Consider the following 20,040-nt stretch of genomic DNA (forward strand, 5'->3'; position numbering starts at 1 on the left):
TGCTACGATTTTTTCTTCAGTAGGATGTATCCCCTTGGCATCTATGATATGACCCAAAAATTCTACTTTAGTTTCGAAAAACTTACACTTATTTATATTAATCTTTACATCATAGTGATGTAAACGTTTTAACACTTTTCTGACATTCTCATAACAATCTTTAAGTGACTCACCATATACCAAAATATCATCTAAGTAACATTTAGTATCTTGTAAACCTGCCAAAATGCTATCCATCACCGACTGAAAAATACCTGGTGCCGAGCTGATACCATACGTTAGTCTAGTGAAAGCAAACAAGCCTATATGGGTGTTTATTACTAATAATTTTTGTGTATTTTTACTGACCTTTAGCTGCTGGTAAGCACCTTTTAAATCTAAAACAGTAAAATATTTATGTCCGCTTAGACATGCAAAGATATTTTCTGGTAGGGGTAAAGCACAATGATCACTATCTAAGACTTTGTTTAATGTTTTTTTAAAATCTACACAAATTCTTAGTTCCTCAGACGATTTTTTTGGAACTACTACTATAGGACTGGCCCAATTACTGTAACTAACTTTTTGTAAAATTCCTAACTCAACCAGTTTTTTTAATTCCTGTTCAACTTTATCTTTTAGGGCAAAAGGCATATCATAAGCTCTATGAAAAATGGGTTGTACATTTTCTTTTAAATTTAGATCAATTTCAAAATATTTAATGAATGAATTACTATTCTCATCAAAATCAGATTCAAATTCTTTTTTATTTCTGTTATTAAACTTGCAGTTTCAAGGTTTTCCAATTCCAGCTGACTAACAAATTCACTCTGCGAAAAATTGACATTTTGTCTCCATTTAGGATGTAATACATTTAACCAGTTTCTACCTAACAGAGGAGTAAAATTATGCTTACTTTCTAAAATGACTATAGGTAATTTTACAAAATTGTTTTTATATTTTACTAATACATCAGTTTCTCCCATAATTTTTACTCCCTGGCCGGTTAATACCTTTAAACAGTAATTAACAGAATAAATATTTAAATCTGACAAAAACTTTTTAAAATCATGTATATGAATTACTGTGCGACAGGCACCAGTATCAATGTCAAATAAAATTGAGTTACCTTCTACCTCTAATATTATTTTCTCTGGCGCTGAATTTTCTGGTTCCAATGAAGACAACAATCCCAGAAATAATGAATCTTCCTCCTTCACTTCACCTTGTATATCACCTTCTTCTAATAAACTAACTTTCGAACGACAGACCTTGCTAGTGTGGCCGACTCTCTTGCAAAAAAAACATTGCCATGCTTTGGCTGGACATTTTGACGAATCATGGCTTCTACCACATCTAAAGCATGACTTACGTTGGACATAACTTCTACCAGCTTCATGACCACCATCTTTCTTAATTGTAGCTTTCTGAACATGACTTTATCTAACTTTTCTTCGATGGCTGCTACATTTTCTGGTTCCATTCTTCTTACTTGACCTTCTGTAAGTTCTATTGACAATGCTATCTCATATGCTTTATCAAAGGAAATATCGTCTTCTGCCAGGAGTTTGCGTTTTATTGTGACTGACCTTACACCACAGACAAGTCTGTCTCTGAGACATTCTTTCAAAAACTGACCAAATTTACAATATTGAGCAACACTTTTTAGTTTTGCCACAAAACTTTTAACATCCTCTGTAGGTTCTTGACTTGTGTTGTAAAATTTATACCTTTCAGCGATAACTAACCGCTTTGGACTATAATATTCAGATAGAACTTTTTTTAACTCTTCAAATGTTTTTGAACTTGGTAGATCTGGAGCTATTAAGTCTTTTAAGACACTGTAAACTTATCCACCAATTAACGTAATCAATAAAGGAACTTCCTTGACTTTTTCCACTCCATTACATAAAAACAATTGCTCAAGTCTCTCCAAATAAGATGTGATATCACTTTTAGCAGGATCAAATTGCTCGATGGCCCCAATTAACGACATTTTTGGACTTTTGCGTGGATTCTTTCTGTGACTCGTCGTCAATTATGTTATGTATCGAATAAGGCACAGAGTGACAAACGTAACTATTTATTTATTATAAAGACAACTACAAACAAATACATTTTAACAATAGCCGCGTGGACCGTTCAAGCTGCCTCGCGACATGACATAACCTCACTGACTCAACGTTGTGTCTACTATCCCGATGCCGGGTTCATATACAACAATTTGTAGTTGATTTTGAATGGCAATATTATTTGAAATGTAACTGTCTGTACTAGAAGTATCTACTAGAGCTTCAACCTCAGAATTATTTACATGGATTTTTATTATAGCTTCTGATAAACAGGACGGAGAAGCAGCAGATAGCATTCCAACTAAAGCAGCAGATGTTTTGTTATGAACATGTGATTTTTGTTTTTGATTCTTACTTCTACAGACTTGATCAAAATGTCCGAATTTACCACAAGAGCATTGGTGATTTTTAGCAGGACATCTATCTCTAGTATGACAACTTTTTCCACAAAACCAGCATTTTGGAAAGGTAGCTTCGCTAGTCGAGTTGTTTTGATCAAGGAAGTACAAAACTCAAAGAAGGACCACAAAATGTATATATTAATAAACTGGTCATATTAAGGACGCGTTTCGGCTCTTCACGAGCCATCATCAGCTTAAAAATAAAGGAGCAAAGACAAAACTGACCAGACCAGGAAGGAGGAAGAATCTACTAGTTTACATTTTTATGGTTCTATAGACTTCATTATTAAAGTTTTTTTATATAAATGTTGTATTAACATTTAGTTAATTTGAATTTAGTTTTTTAAGCTGATGATGAAAAGTGAAGAGCCGAAACGCGTCCTTATATGATCATTTTATTAATATATACATTTTGTGGTACTTCTTTGAGTTTTGTACTTCCTTACCTCGAGACCACATTTGAGAATGGATACTTCTCTTCATGTTGTTTTGATCAGTTTCATGTACAGTGTTCTGAAGGGTGTTATCAGTAGTAAATAATTTACAATAGAATTTGACATAATATATGAATCTGATTGTTGTTGGGCCATTTCTAAAGATCTGGCTGAATTATACGCTTGATCTAATGTTAAAGTGGCGCTTTCAAGTAGTCTTTGCCTAACATTTGAAGCACTTAAACCTCGAATAAAAGAGTCCCTGATGTAATCGTCTTTATTTCTATCAGCAGACACTGCTTGAAAATTGCAATCCTTACTTAAGTGTTTCAAGATTAGTAAATATTGATCAATGGACTCACCCACTTGTTGCTTTCATGTGGATAAGGTGTGGCGGGCAAATATTTCACTCTTTTGTTTTATGTATAGTTTTTCTAAGGTAGCAGTTGCACCAGTGTAGGTGGTACATTCACTTATAGCTTCATATACTACAGGATTTACATAATTCACCAATAAATTCAGTTTATCTTTGTCTACAGATAAATTAGCTGCTTCTAAAAAGTTTTTAAAAGTTCTCTTCCAGTGTGTCCAGAGTTGTGTTGCATTTGTTGAATTGGAATCGATGTCTAGTCGATCAGGCTTGAGTAGTTTATCCATTGTTGAATAAATTTTAGTTTATTAAATTGTAATAATGAAAATCTTGAGAATTAAAGGTTTTAATAAACTAAAATTGTACATACATCAATGAACTGTCAATACGGATGGAATGGCCATGTCCCATTCAAATAGTGAAGCAAGATTGACACCAACATACAAGAGAGAGGTCCTAGAGAGAGACAGACAAGGTGTTGGAGAATTTGACAGGCCGTGTAATTTGAGTTGCCTATATAAATGGACCCGATTGAATCAGTATTTACAGTTCGTTGAATATTTTAACTTGGCTAATGCCTAGCTGGTTGGCAGTACATATTTCAAAATTTAACCACTTTTTTGTATTTAGGGGATAAATAGAGTACACAGTGCCATACTTGGTGTTTAAATACTTTTCAGAATTGTTATTTGTATTTATCAAAACAAATACCTACTTTCCTAAAGTATTTGGGAGTTAAATAATTTTAAAACTATTTAAATACTAAATTAGTGACTGTTTTATATAAAGTGAAGAAGTAGTCCTGGATTATGTTTTTATGTTACTTTTATATTTCCCCGATTTAAGTTGATATAGGCAACTCAAATTACACGGCCTGTCAAAGTTTCCACCACCTTGTCTGTCTCTCTCTAGGACCTCTCTCTTGTATCGTGGCTGCATTAGTTGTCTTTGTGCCTATTCAATAGGTTTGTTCCAACACGACTGAGAACCGTACATGTAACGATCACCGTCCTGCGCAGTACCATGGAACGTATTATTTCGTTCCCATGGAACCCATGGAACGTTAATTATCTAGTAACGAAACGGTAATCTGACGGTTCTTGGTCGTGTTGGAACAAACCTATGCCACCTTTACTTAACAAGCCATGAAGAGAAAAAGGCAACATCGCAATTGATGACGTGCGTAGTCCGACTTTCGGACTACCGCTTTTGAAAACACAATTTTAAAGTAGAAATTCTGGTAAAATTTATAGTATTTTTTGAGTCGAACAAGAAAATATTATTAATTAGAAGTTTGTACAAAATAAAATTAAAAGTACTTCCTTGTAAGTAACGTTTATTATACAAAAAAAACCAATAACAAGAATATACATGGGATTAATTTTTTTCGAATCCTAAGAAAACTAATGAGTATTTTTCAAAAATTTAAACGCAGAATGAAAGATTATGTTAGGACCGAGGGCCTAAAGTTCCTGAAAACTTCTATGTTTATTTTAATAATTTACAGGGGCGAAAAATTAAGAACATTTAGTGTCATTTTTAGTTTCAAATATGTCATTCAAAAACAACTTTTCATTCATTCTAAGGGACCTTCGGCCCTCGGTAATAAAGTAATCTTTCATTCAGCGTTTAAATTTTTCAAAAATACTTATTAGTTTTCTCAGAATTCGAAAAAAATGATTGCATTTAAAATACACTGAAAATTTTGACAGGCGTCAAAATTTTGCATTTTGTTCCTTTCCCTTTAAAGTTTTTCGCACTTATTTAGAAACACCCTGAATTGATAAAGAACAAAAATCTAGTTGTTAAAGTAGCTAACTTTTTTTATTATCCAACATAAACGAAATAATAAAAAAAACAGAATGTTATTAAGAAAACCAGAGTCTATAGTTGGGTTTTAATATATTATTATTATACAAAAAAAAACCAATAACAAGAATATGTGTAAAATACTTTACTTTAAGTAAATAATATCTTATTTTAAATTATATACAAATATCGCTAGAAATAACTATAACAACAATTTCTCACATGGTTTGATGTGAAGTGTTGGGGTTTAGAATTAACTGCTTAGCAACATTATTACAGCGTATTGTTAAAGAATCAGGCATATTAAAAAAATCACTTGAATCGGCCAACAGGTTTAGTAAGTATAAGACATCAAAAATGACAAAAATTTTAAGTGGACGCATTTCTATATGCACGTAAGTTTATATAAAAATATATTATACTATAAAATATAGTATATAAAAATATATTATATTGAACTAAAATCATCTTAATACATACCTTTTAATAGTCTTTATAATTTGGAGCACGAAATATTGTAAAATGTTTCGAGTTTTTCTGTAAATACAGTGAATATTATTTAAAAACATTTAAAAATAAATGAGAACTGTCAGAATTAACCGGTCTACGCTTAGATGTTGCCAAGTTTCAACTTCATGGCTTGTAAAGTAAAGGTGGCTATGGCCTATTCCATCCGTATTGACAGTTCATTGACATACATACACTATGATTGACAAACTGTGACACAATGGGGGCTATGCTGTATCATTTACGTAAACTGATTACGTACGGTAAACTCGAATTACAGGCTGTAATCTTGTGTGTAAAATCGGTATGCTGTATCAATGATATCCAAGGGGTTGCCTACCTTCGTATGTAATTTCTTTTAGGTAAACGCACGCGTAAACGTAATTTTAAACTTTTCTAAACAAAAATTACTTGCCGTTTAGTTTGGTTATGTGAAAATGTTTATGTTATATTAATAAATATTGTTATTTTTATTTGTGAAACCAAGTTGTTTGTGTGATAGACTTTATTTGATTTTTAGTTTAATTGGTTTAGTGTTTAATTTTTAAGTGATTTTTTAGTTGTTTAGTACTTCAATATATTATATCATAAAATGAATTTTTGTTTTTGTTCTAAGTAGCTTTCACTATTTCCTACTAACACTACATCATCAGGATACAGTAAGTACCAGGAAATGTAAAGTTGTGCTCACAACGAGGCGCCGACCCTCGCTCCCTGGTATCCCTCGTACCATATCATGGATCGCCCGATGCATTATGTTAAATGCGATGAGATCGTTCACGATAATGAAGAGTAGTAGGATACTCTGTTCTAGGAGAGGATACCATCCTTAGTGAGTGCACCCTTACCCTGCTAGGCCTGGATCCCACGTACCAAAAAAAAGTTGATTAATAGCAAGCTGAAAATTTGCTAATAGGGCTTTTCATCAATTGTCATTTGTTTCGAGTTCCTGTCATATGTTATATAATATTAATATAGGGCTTTTCATTCACAGTCATTTGTTTCGAGCTTCTGTCATGTGTCACATAATATTAATATATCTACGTCATACGTTATTGGCATATACCAATGATACAAACCAAAGACATATGACGTAGATATGTTAATATAATATGACACATGACAGAAGCTCGAAACAAATGACAATCGATGAAAAGCCCTATACACGGATTATACGGCATATGACAGAAGCTCGAAACAAATGACTGTGAATGAAAAGCCCTATAGCTTAACGGTGTCTAGTCAGACAAACTTTAATGTACGCAAACACTGGAAGTTTTAATTGTGGAACAGTTTAAAAATTTGGAACGTAGATTACTAAAACTCATGTGTATTTTGTCAGACAGAACATCCAATTGATTTGTTACCTTTTCATTAAACTCTCATGCAAAAAGCAGACTGATATTACTAACCAACATGATTCCTGTCATTTGACATGTTCTTCTTGTTCCACTCATTAAAATGCCCAGTTGGTGATAAACACCAGTCTGATTTTTGCATGAGAGTAATGAAATGGAAACAAATCAATTGGAAGTTCTGTCCGACAAAATACATAAAACGTATTCAAAGTCTGACGTTCCAAATTTTTAACTTATTCCACAATTAATACTTCCCCTGTTCCCATACATCAAAGTTTGTCTGACTAGACACTGTTAATCTATTAACAAATAATTTTCAGCTAGCTATTAATCAACTTTTTTTTGGTACGCATTATCCAGGTCTATGCAGTTCCCTTGTTTACTGATCCAAAACTAATGAGTATAAATAAGAACTGAGTACTTACTGTGCCTCTCCCATATTTTCATGAAGTGTCTAAGTAGTTTTATGACTGTAGTTTGTTCATTATTGTATTTTTTTTTGTTTTTATAAACGGGTACAAATATACTGCTTCTTCATTCGTTTAGCATTTGTCCAACTTCCATAATTCTATTAAATAAACATATTAGCCAACTTATTCCTGCCTCTTCTAATGGCTTCCACATTTCCCCAGGAATATCCCGATTCCTTTATTTTTTGAAGTGCTTGAACCACTTCCTCATGGTCAGTGCGAGTTGACAGTAAAATCAAGTAGGAAGTATATATCAGCACGTCTCGCAACAAGGATGGAAAAAATACAGTATGTTTAAGATATACTATGTGAAGACAGACACATGTCTCTGACTCATTAGCTATCATCAGTACAGTATAGCCAAATTAGAATAGGTCTGCGTTAACCTTTCCTTGTTTGAAAAACTCTAAACATTGATTGTTTGAAACATTCCGCATTCCTTTCCTCAGGTAGCTGTAGCTTCCTCCTTGGATGTGTTAGTTGTTGCTCTGGAATCGTTAGGATCTTCTAACATTATTGTCACAAATTGGTTGCATTGCTCCTGTAGTGATCTTTTCCCAAGCTAGCATACACCTCTAGTAGGTATAGCGGTATAGCATACAGAAATGTAGATAAACTGATAATGTTGATTTGTAAACAAAACATCTTCACTAAATGGGTGAAAAAGCTGAATTCTTAGTGTCTGTTATCTGTATTTTGAGGTTGCAGTCATTAAGTTAAGGGGCAGAATAAAAAAAAACTCTGTAGACACATTAACGGACACACTTCACATGTAGTCACATCTTCTTAAGGAGTGACTTCATATGTAGTTGTGTCAGTGAATGTATTAATATCAAGCTTTCGCAAAATTTATTTGTTTCATCAAGTCTAAAATAAATTTATAATTCTTTTCTCAGTAAATACAATGAAATTAAGACAAAAAAGCATTGTATTAAAGAAGCATAAAAACTTACAACATGAGCTTAGTCCATTAAATTTTAAACATTATCACTAAACATAAAAAATATAAGATTGTTAATCTAGTAGTAATTACAATGTTTTATTTAATTTTATATCACAGTAATAGTTTTTGGCACTGAAATATCTCATAAAAACGGATTACTGGTTGTCTCGTAACTGAAGTCACTCTAGATTTAAATTATGTCTTTCTGCCACAGCATTTAAGTACATAAATAACCGATTTACAAAATTCATCTTTTCAAAATATAAACATTAAACTTAAAAACAAGCAAAAAGTTGGGTTAACATGAATTAAATGACAGTCAGGACATGACAGAACCCTAAATAACATGATACGTAATTTTTTTGATACAGCATACCACTTTATACACTTATGTTTTGACGACTGTAATCTGATGTACGTAATTCTGAACTTAACACATGTACGTAATCACTTTACGTAAAGGATACAGCATAGCCCCCAATGATATGACAATGACAGTGAAGGTGAAGGACATGAGAGAATGACATAATGACAACAATAAAAATAAATAATAGGTCTGTTCCTTTGTTTTTTAGTGTTACACTTTTGAGTGTAAGTGTACGAAATTCTATGGACATTTGAGTGTAAAATGACAGCGGATGTGACAGCGGCTCATGACAGCGGACAGTATTAAACGAAAATTATCGGTGTGCCAATCAAGCAAAGGGACAAGGAACTTCCGAATATGGCCTAACTGGGGGCACATAACATAACATAACCTAATCCTAATATTTACATTTGTAAAGAATATCCTGTTTGTTTTTATTGTCGATTGTGCAGCGAAATTGTGTGCAGCAAATCAAATATAAAGTAGTTTATCGCCTACAGAACTGAATTAGTCCATAGCAGTTATCAGTTTTTCTTTCTTGGGAAGCTTATTGGGACCGTGCAAGTTCGGCAAAGCGACCCCTATTTCTACGCTCTATACTAAAATTCGCACTTTTAATTATATTGGCCAATTATATTAGTCCTGGTTACTGGATAATTGTCAAGGCCATAGTCCAAAAAAATAATAAGAAGAAAAAATAAAATTTAGGTTATGTTATGAAAACGTCAACAATTGTATGTAGTAAATAAAATTAGTTATTAAAATGCAGTACTGCAAGCAAAATAAAATTAATTAAATTTACCTTTATATAATAATTGCATATCATATCAATATTGTGGAGCAATATATAATTTTTCTGCTTCATTGACAGAAGGTATGAAATATACGTCAATTTGACAATTTCAATTGACAATATGAATTATTTAAGATAGTTGCAATATTTCTCCGCGACTCGCGCAGGGTCGTTTCTCGTTTCCCCTTCCAAGTACTTGCACACCGCGAATACATGTAACTTGTATTGTTGTAAATTGTGGGAGTAGGGCAGACAGGGAAAAGTCTTATTTTGTACTGTTCCCAAGGCTCCCCGTGCAATACATTTAAATGAATTATCCAAACAAAGCCGGGGACAATGGATAAAAGCCACAAGAAGAACAGATATAAGGGAACTAAAATTAAAATATGAAAAGTAAACATTTTATAAGTGGTAAGTTTAATGTAATTCAATTAATAAGGATTTTAAATGTCTACAATAATAATAAAGATGTGATAATTCAAGCTTAATTATTAGGAAAGCCAGCCATGTTTCACTTCCATGAAGCAGAGAAGGGAGGTATATAATATACTGTCCCTTTTGTCTTCTCACTAATTTCTCTTTTGCTAATGAAACCTGTAGTGAGGGAGTGATATAATCGTGATGTTTTAGCAATTCTGTTGTTCATTTTTTTTGCATTTTTTGTCTATTATAGTTTATAAATATTCAAAATCATTCATATGTTCTACTAAATTTCCGTCTAGGTTTATATGGATTTCTCTCAGTGTCTTGGAAATAAGTAAAGTTTTAGTCTTTGCTAATTTTATTTTCATTCCTTTGTCTGCAAGTTCTCTCATCTATAAATTTAGGTTGTTTTGTAAAGATTTCTCTGAACTTGGTATCAATGCAATGTCATCTGCAGATACACATTTACTCAGAGTTATACTTTTTAATCAATGGTAACCTAAATCTAATTTTCGGGACTCTACTGCATTTTTTTTATTGGTTCATTCATATATATAATATAATGAATAGCAGTGAGCTTAAAACTCCACCTTGCCTTACTCCTTGTGTATTAGCAAATTTGTTTGATTCACAGTTTAATGCTCGCACAATGTTCCAGTACATAAATTTTACTTGCATCAATTAGTTCTCCTCCAACATCGAACAGTTCAAGCCCTTTCCAAATGTGATGTCCGGGTACCTTGTCAAAGGCTTTTTCCATTGTCTTATAGTAAAGATATGATCTTGGACACTGTGCCCGGTCAGAAACCTTTTTGAGCATCGTCTAGTTGATGTTCCACTTTCTTTCTCAGTCTCATCTCCAGTGTTCATTCATAAATCTTAGCCAGTACACTTAGCATGAAAATACCTCGATAATTTGAACATTACTTTTTTACCTCCCTTCTTTACCAGAAGAGCCATTACTGCTGTTGCCCAATCTTCTGGGATGCGTTTCTGTTTCCAAATTGTTATCAGTAATTTGTGTAAGTAGTGTAATGCAGATTCCCCCATATATTTCAACAATCGTGTTTTGATATTATCTATTCCTGCCACTACCATTTTTCATTTTTGCAATGGCTTCCGTTAATTCTTCCATTGTTATTTCATTACTCAACTCTTTGGAATATTTACTCCATCTATTAACTATATCTTGTGGTTGGGTAAGTGTTTCTCCATTTTATTTTTTTTTATTTGCACGACAGTACTGTGGTGTTCCTTTCTGCATAACTATTATTGTTATTATTGTCATTATGTCATTCACTCATGTCAATGTCATGTCATTGTCATATCATTATATCACAGTTTGTCAATCATAATGTATGTACAATTTTAGTTTATTAAAACCTTTAATTCTCAAGGTTTTCATTATTACAATTTAATAAACTAAAATTTATTCAACAATGGATAAACTACTCAAGCCTGATCGACTAGACATCGATTCCAATTCAACAAATGCAACACAACTCTGGACACACTGGAAGAGAACCTTTCAAAACTTTCTAGAAGCAGCTAATGTTTCTGAAGACAAAGATAAACTGAATTTATTGGTGAATTATGTAAATCCTGTAGTATATGAAGCTATAGGTGAATGTACCACCTACACTGATGCAACTGCTACCTTAGAAAAACTATACATAAAACAAAAGAGTGAAATATTTGCCCGGCACACATTATCTACACGAAAGCAACAAGTGGGTGAGTCCATTGATCAATATTTACTAATCTTAAAACACTTAAGTAAGGATTGCAATTTTCAAGCAGTGTCTGCTGATAGAAATAAAGACGATTACATCAGGGACTCTTTTATTCGAGGTTTAAGTGCTTCAAATATTAGGCAAAGACTACTTGAAAGCGCCACTTTAACATTAGATCAAGCATATAATTCAGCCAGAGCTTTAGAAATGGCCCAACAACAATCAGATTCATATATTATGTCAAATCCTATTGTAAATTCTATTACTACTGATAACACCCTTCAGAATACTGCACACGAAACTGATCAAAACAACTCGACTAGCGCAGCTACCTTTTCAAAATGCTGGTTTTGTGGAAAAAGTCGCCATACTAGAGATAGATGTCCTGCTAAAAATCACCAATGCTCTTGTGGTAAATTCGGACATTTTGAGCAAGTCTGTAAAAGTAAGAATCAAAAACAAAAATCACATGTTCATAACAAAACATCTGCTGCTTTAGTTGGAATGCTATCTGCTGCTTCTCCGTCCTGTTTATCAAAAGCTATAATAAAAATTCATGTAAATAATTCTGAGGTTGAAGCTCTAGTAGATACTGGTAGTACAGACAGTTACATTTCAAATAGTATTGCCATTCAAAATCAACTACAAATATTCCCTACAAATTTAAATGTACAAATGGCTTCCTCATCTTTAAACTCTCCAGTTTGCGGCTTTTGCATTGTTAACCTAAAAATATCTGAACATACCTATAAAAATTTTAAACTTTATGTTCTAGAAAACCTATGCTCAGATGTCATAATTGGTCATGATATCCTTAATAAACATTCTGGAGTGCAGTTCAATTTTGATGGTAAGAAACCTCCAATTTCAATCTGTAATCTAACAACAGCAATTGTAAAACCATACCCACTGTTTGCCCATTTAACAGGAAACTGCAAACCTATCGCCGTAAAATCAAGACGCTATTCCTTTGAAGATTCCAAATTCATAGACACTGAAATTCAAAAATTATTGAAAGAAAATATTATTGAAGCAAGCAATTCTCCATGGAGAGCACAAGTACTAGTTACTAGTAATACAAATCATAAAAAACGTATGGTTGTCGATTATTCTTTAACTATTAATAAATTTACTGAACTAGATGCCTACCCTTTACCAAATCTCGAAATTTTAGTAAATAAAATTTCTCAATATGAATACTTTAGTTCAATCGATTTACGAAGTGCTTATCATCAAATTCCCATACTAGAACATGAGAAAATCTATACTGGATTTGAAGCATGTGGCAACCTCTATCAGTTTACAAGAATTCCATTTGGTGTCACCAATGGAGTAGCATGTTTTCAAAGAACGATTAACAACATAATAGAGAATGAAAGATTAACAGATACATTTGCATTCCTAGATGATGTCACTATTTGTGGAACAACAAAAGAACAACATGACAAGAATCTACAAAACTTTATGGAAATCGCAAGGAAATATAAATTAATTTTAAACGATGAAAAATCGAAATTCTGCATGACTCAAATTAATATACTTGGATATACTATTGAAAAGAAAACTATAAAACCAGATGCTGAAAGACTGCAACCCCTTATCAATTTACCAGTACCAACAAATATCACTTCATTAAGAAGAATTCAAGGAATGTTCGCCCACTATTCAAAATTCATACACAAATTTTCGGAAAAGATACATCCTATTGTCAATATCAAAGAATTTCCCTTAAATCAAACTCAAATATATGCCTTTGAAAAGCTGAAACAGGACATTGTAGAAGCAGTAGTCACTTCTGTTGATGAAAATGAAATATTTACAGTTGAAACAGATGCCTCCGAATTTGCCATTGGAGCTCAACTTACACAACAAGGAAAACCAGTAGCATTTTATTCAAGAACACTTTCAAAAACAGAACATAATCATTCAAGTGTTGAAAAAGAAGCTTATGCAATTGTGGAATCCATAAGAAAATGGAGACACTATCTTATGGGCCGACACTTTAAAATTATTACAGACCAAAGGTCAGTTGCTTTTATGTTTGACTTAAAATCAACATCTAAAATTAAAAATGAGAAAATAATGCGTTGGCGTATAGAACTGTCCTGCTATAAATTTGAAATTATTTACAGACCTGGGAATCAAAACATTGTTGCGGATACTCTTTCAAGAATATCTGCTGCTATTCACCCCACTATGTCAGATAAAAATTTATTCAATTTACATAACACAATGTGTCATCCTGGAATAACCAGATTCTATCACTGGATACGATGTAAAAATCTACCTTATTCTTTAGAAGATGTCAAACGAACTATCTCTTCTTGTCCAATCTGTGCTGAAATTAAACCAACATTTTACAAAAACAAAAGCACTTTGATTAAGGCTACAGCACCTTTTGACAGACTGAATATAGACTTTAAAGGACCTTTACCATCTAACAATCAAAATAAATATCTGCTGAATATTGTAGATGAATATTCAAGGTTTCCATTTGCATTCCCATGCTCAAATTTATCATCTTCAACAGTCATCAGTTGTTTAACTGAGTTGTTTACTACTTTCGGAACTCCTGCATATATTCACAGCGATAGAGGATCTTCATTCTTGTCTGCTGAGGTAAAATCATTCCTAACAAGTCATGGTGTTGCTTCCAGTCATACAACTCCATACAACCCTCAAGGAAATGGACAATGTGAAAGATATAATGGTATCATTTGGAAAACAGTTCAACTAGCAATTAAATCTAGAAATCTTCACATAAACCAATGGCAAGATGTACTACCTGATTCTTTACATTCAATTAGATCTTTACTGTGTACCTCTACTAACTGTACTCCACACGAACGTATGTTTAATCATCCCAGAAGATCAACAAATGGTACATCTATTCCAACTTGGCTTAGTACTCCTGGAACTGTTTTCCTCAAGAAACATGTTAGAAATTCGAAATATGAACCTCTGGTGGAAGAAGTCCAACTCCTAGAAGCAAATTCAGACTATGCACATGTCAGATTACCAAATGGAAATGAAACCACAGTATCGGTCCGACACTTAGCTCCGAGAGGAAATACTTCCCTTTTGGCAGTAGATGAGGCAACTATTGAAGATAATGAAAAACATGTAGAAAACCAGTCCCCCATGATAAATCAAAACATGGAACCATTGAACAGTGTAGAAGAAATTAATACCATAGATAGTCAACTTCAACAACCTTTTTCTGCTCCTGGTGACGGTCCAACTACTTCAACTTCAGTTCCCCCAGAACTGATATTGCAAAAGCGAATAAGAAAGCCTCCTTCCCATTTACAAGATTATGTCAGAAACTAACAGCGTGGATGAATGTGGTGTTCCTTTCTGCATAACTATTATTGTTATTATTGTCATTATGTCATTCACTCATGTCAATGTCATGTCATTGTCATATCATTATATCACAGTTTGTCAATCATAATGTATGTACAATTTTAGTTTATTAAAACCTTTAATTCTCAAGGTTTTCATTATTACAAGTACTACCTGATTTACCTCTCATTTTTTCAGACCTTAATAGAACAATTTTTGGTTTGTCCTACTACTGTCTTGCTCCATCTTTTCTCCAAATCTCTCCCACTGTTCCAATTTAGCTTTTTTAACTTTTTCTTTCACAAGCTTCCTTGCTTATTAACTGTTATTTTCTAGATAAGCTCTCCATGGTACTTTCTTTTCTTTCACAGCTATTTTTATCTCTTCGCTCCACCAACTAGTCCTTTTTTTTTGACTACTTTTATTCAATAAAAATATTAAAATACTCTTGTGATAGTGAAGAGACAGTTTATGTTTCCTTTCGATCCAGAGGCGATACACAATCTCCAGACAGTTGTTTCTGCCTTACGGCGTCCCCAGTGGAGCTGCCTGCACACCTCTGAATCAAAACTAGTAGTTAAAGAAACTAAGCAAAAAAACTAGTTTCATCCCCATTAGCAGTACTTTATCAAAATGTTGGTGGCCTGCGAACCAAATTATTTGATGTGATAAAGAGTATTTCATGTTGTTCGTATGACATTATAATATTTGCTGAAAGTAACCTTAATGATAATATAACCGATTGTGAGATTACATGTGTTGGCTTTAATATCTACAGATTTGACAGATCTTTAAGGACGAGTCCCAAACAAAGCGGTGGTGGTGTTCTGGTTTTTGTGAGCAAGAAGATACAATCTCAACGTATCTCTATTAATGAAGACAGAGTTGAGCAAATCTATATCCTATGCCAATATAAAACAACAAGGTTTGTGGTGGGTGGAGTATATACATTCCTCCACAATCTTCACGAGATACTTACAGTTTGCATTGTCAATCTATAGAAGATATTACCATACGTTACACTTCACTTAACATATACATATTTGGTGATTACAACCTACCCAATGCAACTTGGCTGAATGACGAGTATGGATTAATGGTTCAGTGTCCTGGAGGGGATCCTGCAATAGATGTTGCTCAAGAGTTAGGGTTTTTAAAATTCTTTCAACACATTAATGTTCCTAATAATCGTAATGTATTTTTAGATTTGGTTTTTTCAAATGTTAGGGAATTAAATGTCTTGAAAGCAAAAGATCCTTTGGTAGACCCTAGCCAACACCATGTGGGTTATGAGTGTTTTTTAAACTTAGATTTAACTGATTCAAAAAATTTAAAATATGATGAATGTTTTTATGATTTTGTAAATGGAAACTACGCTGAACTCAATAACTTCCTTGCATCCATAGATTGGCAGAACTGTCTGGTTGAGGGTGTTGATAATTCTGTGGGTTTGTTCTATGATGTTCTGTTGACGGGGATAGCATTGTTTGTACCATTAAAAAGATTCAGAACATCTACCTTCCCTAAATGGTTTTCCCACGAACTCAGGAATTTAACGCAGGAGAAAAAACGTGCCCACTCTATGTACATGAGAAGTCAGTCTGATGCTGAATATGTTAGGTTTTCTCGCCTTAGGGCTGAGTGTAAGCGTTATTCTGATACATGCTTTAGTGGCTATATGGGTGGAGTAGACATTAGCTTAAAAAATAACCCTAAATCATTTTGGAAGTTCATTAATGACAAGCGATCTACTCATAGCTTACCGAGCTCTTTATTTTATTTAGACCAATCAGCATCTAACGGTCAAGATATAGCAAATTTATTTAAGAAGTTCTTTCAAACTGTTTACTTGCCTAATAATGGTCAGCTCCGGGTGCCCTGCTACCCTGAGGGTAGCAATGTAAGTACATGTATTAGACCTGCTGCGATATCCATAATTGAAATTTTTGACAGTATAAGTGATCTTCCCAATAAGCTGTCAGCTGGTCCTGATGGTGTGCCTAATTATCTTTTGAAAAAGTGTGTCTGTACTCTAGTCATACCTTTGCATTTACTGTTTAACAGGTCTTTAGCGACATCTATGTTTCCGGCTGCTTGGAAGGAGAGCTACGTTATACCTGTATATAAAAATGGGCAAAAGGATAACATTGAAAATTATCGCAGCATATGCATTCAGTCTGCAATACCCAAGCTTTTTGACAGCCTGGTGGCCAAGCAGCTTTCTTGGTTGTGTAACGGATTAATTTCCGATTCGCAGCATGGATTTCGCATAAAAAGGTCTGCTGCGACGAACTTGGTCGAGTATCAGTCTGACTTATTGTGTCAAATGGAGGATCGTAAACAGATAGATGCCATATACACAGATTTTTCGAAAGCGTTTGATCGTGTTGATCACCAGATACTCTTGGAAAAGCTGGTGTCTGTGGGTTTTGATGTTAACTTTGTCGAGTGGATTAAGAACTCCTCATCGGGGCATACTCAACGAGTGAAGATTGGTAGCTATTTATCTGACATTATTACAGTAAGCTCCGGAGTTGCTCAGGGTGGCCATACTTCTCCGCTTCTATTTTTCATCTTTGTTAATGATATAAATAATTGCTTTTTGAATAGTAAATGCTTAATGCTAGCTGATGATCTGAAATTCTGGAGACCAGTGGATGGTTTGTTGGACCAGGCGTTGTTGCAGGAGGATCTTGATAGACTGCAGGAGTGGTGTGTTCGAAACAAACTTTTCTTGAATGCCAGGAAATGCTGTTTTATAAGCTTCTTTCGGAAAGTCAGTAGAATTGAAACAGATTACATCATTAATAATCAGCCACTTGAATATGTATCTTCCGTTAGTGATTTGGGTGTTGTTTTGGATGAGAAGCTTTCTTTTGTGGAGCATATAAATGCTGTATCTGTGAAGGCAGCTAAACTTTTGGGATTTGTTACAAGAAATTGCAAATTCTTCTCTATTGAATCTACTAGGCTTGTTTACTGTAGCTTAGTAAGGTCCCTCTTGGAGTACAGTTCTGTGGTTTGGTCACCCTATTTCCAGACTCATATTGATACTATCGAGAGAATACAACATAGATTCTTGAGATCATGTGCTTACTATACACAAACTATCATTGTCAATCACGATTATTCTTTTCTTGAACAACAGTTGTCCCTACCTCCACTTAAGGTACGCCGTGACATAGCAGGTGCTGTTTTCATTTTTAGGATCATAAATGGACTTATAGATTCTCCCAATCTTTTAAGTCAGATTAATTTTAATGTTCCTTATCAAGCTCTCCGTTACCATAATATGTTTAAAATACCTTTCCATAGAACATTGTATGGCGTTCACAACCCACTTGATAGGTATATGGGATTGTTAAATAATTACGAACTTGATTTATTTAATATAACTCTAAATCAATTAAAAAGATCTCTTGCTCTGTGATGTTATTTTTATACTCTTAAGTGTTATTTTTGTATGTTGTATATTTTTTTGTAGTTAATATTTGTTATATATTAATTTTTGTGACATATGAAATTTTTCAGTGTTTTTATACTTTTCTAATTCTCTATTTTTTAGATTAATTAAGTCATATTTAACACATTGAATTTATTATTACCTTTTGGAAATGTATTAATATTTAACTGTAATTTTTCTGTTAATGGGGTTATCCCGTATAATAAATAAATAAATAAATAAATAAATAAAAACGAAATCAAATTGTCTATTTAAGTGGAATTTCAAAAATAGTTATCTACTATTAGGATGCTTCAGCGATATCTCTTAAAGAAAAGAGAAAAGTCCCAGATACAAAATTCACTATTAAAATAGTAAATAATTATTTAAATCTGAAACTTTTCTTATTGGAACCCCTTTCTGGTACATCCTTAATCTCTTTTTGACTTTTACAATTTCGGACTTTGAATTATCTTTCTGATCTTTTTTCTAGATTAATGAAAGCAGAATGTAACTGTATACTGCAGAGTCCTTTTCCCTTTCTTTATTCATCATCTCTTATCTTATAAATTGTAAAAGTCAGAGATTAAGGATGTTACCAGAAAGAAGTTCCAATAAGAAAAGTGTCAGATATAAATAATTATTTACTATTTTTATTTTAATAGTGAATTTTATATCTGGGACTTTTCTTTATTCTTGTGATACTTTCCACATTTTTATGATTTTTTTATGGTACACAATGTAGAATTTTTATTTATGTCTTTGTTTTAGGAACAACCACCAGATATTTAAAAGGTATAAAAAGAAGAAACTGCTGGAATTTCAAAACAAATGTGTTTGACTAGTAAAGATTTGGATAAATAACAGGAGTTATTTCATGTTAATTCTTATTAATTATACACTTAAATATGTTTTTAGTCTCAGGAAGATTTTATATTTGATTATTTTTGAATAAACATTATTATTATTACCTTAATTTCCATTAAATAAATTAACTGTAATCAATAAAGTAATCGTTTAATTGTTAATAAATTATCAAGCATGATTCCCAAATATTTTATTTGTTTGACACCTTCTATGGGCTGATTGTGAGATTATAGTTAAGGTACCAAGGGTATTATAAGGATAATAACACTTGAGGTCAATGGTGTATATACCGAGGGCCTTTGGCCTGAGGGATATAAGTTGACTGAAAGCGATATTATCGTTAATACCCGTGGTGCCTTCAACATTTAATGTCCGACTAAATTATTTTTTATAGGCAAAAAGTTGAAGGAATTTTGAATTAATTAGTTTTCAAATAAGTACATTTACCAGCAATAGTCGTAACGTAATTGTGGTAACCATAGTTTTACTTGGGTTGTTATTTGTCAACTTGACAGTATTTAACTAGTTATTTAAATTTAATACCCTACGGCGTAATTTTTCAAAATAATGCCCTAGAGCCTAGCCCACATAACAATTTCATGTTCTTAGTAGATTCATAGAACATACTTTTCAGAAAAAGTATATACTAAGAATATGCGTAATTACCATTGCGAATGTGCAGAGCACATACTGAGTATATACTACATTACAGTACTTAAACGTTCTA

At 33.0% G+C, this 20,040-nt stretch overlaps 1 long non-coding RNA gene across 1 annotated transcript; it reads left to right on the top strand.

The window, feature by feature from the left end:
* Nucleotides 1-6,420: 6,420 nt before the first annotated feature.
* LOC126888166 (uncharacterized) lies at nt 6,421-19,422 on the top strand. The gene is made up of 2 exons (XR_007699436.1): nt 6,421-9,914; nt 19,218-19,422. It is a non-coding gene; the product is annotated as an uncharacterized LOC126888166 (long non-coding RNA).
* Nucleotides 19,423-20,040: the final 618 nt, after the last annotated feature.

This window comes from Diabrotica virgifera, chromosome 7 (genome assembly GCF_917563875.1).
Source record: "Diabrotica virgifera virgifera chromosome 7, PGI_DIABVI_V3a".
Lineage (NCBI taxonomy): Eukaryota > Metazoa > Arthropoda > Insecta > Coleoptera > Chrysomelidae > Diabrotica > Diabrotica virgifera.